The sequence below is a fragment of the Myotis brandtii genome, unplaced genomic scaffold (assembly GCF_000412655.1).
Source record: "Myotis brandtii unplaced genomic scaffold, ASM41265v1 scaffold4259, whole genome shotgun sequence".
Classification (NCBI taxonomy): domain Eukaryota; kingdom Metazoa; phylum Chordata; class Mammalia; order Chiroptera; family Vespertilionidae; genus Myotis; species Myotis brandtii.
In genome coordinates, this window is record NW_005366311.1 from 64,508 (window position 1) to 65,667 (window position 1,160).

The window sequence follows — 1,160 nt, forward strand, 5'->3', positions numbered from 1 at the left end:
GAGGGGAAGGAAGGGGAGGAAAAGGAGGGGAAGGAGGGGGAGAAGGGGAGGAGGAGGAGGTGGAGAAGGACGGGGAGGAGGGGAAGGAAGTGGAGGGGTGGGAGAAAGGGGAAGAGGATGGGGAGAAGAGGAACAAGAAGAGGAAAAAGAAGAATTAAAAACCCATCAGTTACAAACATCATGTAAAACAGGAAGTCTTAGAAAAAGCCATTTAATCAGGACATCCAACCTAGAAGCTGCAAGTAAAACAAGTGTTAGCAAATACGAGAAAACTTCTGGATGGCAAACAAACGCGCTTTGGTTCTGTTTGTGGAGTTGAGCTGTCTGGTCCGTCCTCCAAATGAAACTTTTTTTGGTGAGAATATTTAAGGGCACCACCAGAGGTAAAATGCCAGCAATGGGGTTCCTCTTACCTGAAATCTCTTACCCACAGCTGGGTCGCCACGGGTTTCAGTTTTTTACGCACAAAACAAGTCTAACTTGTTTTGCTATCAACCCAAAGGCACGGCCTCTCGTTGGGTAAACAAATTTCAAAGTTAAATAAAAATAGTCGCCAGAGCTCCAACGTCTTTGAATTTACTCCCTGTCCCTGGAACATGCTTTCTGTTCCTGGAACCGGAACCTTAGTCTGCATTTCCGTGCCCTTTGTCCCACTGCAAACCATTGTTAATATTTCAAAGAACAGGCCTTCTGTCCAAACCCGGACACCATCCAGCAAAAACCTACTGGAAGCAGGTTTTTTCTAAGGCTTCACCTACATAGTATCGTTCTGATCTTCCCCGAGACAAGCTGCCCTCCCTCGTCATTAGCCAGAAAGTGCGATTGCTCGGCTTGGAGACCCCTCCCCGGGCTGGGCTGCGGCGAGAGAGGGAACCCGGCTGCCAGGCCAGCTGCTCCCTCAAGCGCGCGCACTCTCACTGCAGAGAAAAAGCCTTTCGCATCGACTTTTCAAAAGGAAAACATTTCGAATAGTTCACCGCAGGCATTGATCACTCTCAAAGTGATCTCAAGTTTGCAGGACGCTGCCGACCTGCCACCCGAGCTGGAGGCCTGGTTTCCGCCTCCGCTGGCCGCGGGTTATTGGGTCCCGGGGATCCCGCGCTCCGGAGGGACCGCACCCTGGGATGCCCGCAGCCTCTGGCAGCCCTCCAGGCAATCGG

At 51.5% G+C, this 1,160-nt stretch overlaps 1 protein-coding gene across 2 annotated transcripts in view; it reads right to left on the reverse strand.

Annotated features, from left to right (window-relative positions):
• The window catches only part of CFLAR (CASP8 and FADD-like apoptosis regulator), a 43,435-nt gene that overhangs the window by 41,542 nt on the left and 733 nt on the right, over positions 1–1,160 (reverse strand). Inside the window, exon 1 of one of the 2 annotated variants that reach the window (XM_014546007.1) lies at positions 414–733. The exons of the other annotated variant lie outside the window; for it this stretch is intronic. The gene's annotated coding sequence lies outside the window, so the exon portion shown is untranslated. Of the gene's footprint in view, positions 1–413; positions 734–1,160 lie in introns of those variants that run through there. 2 annotated transcript variants of the gene reach the window in all.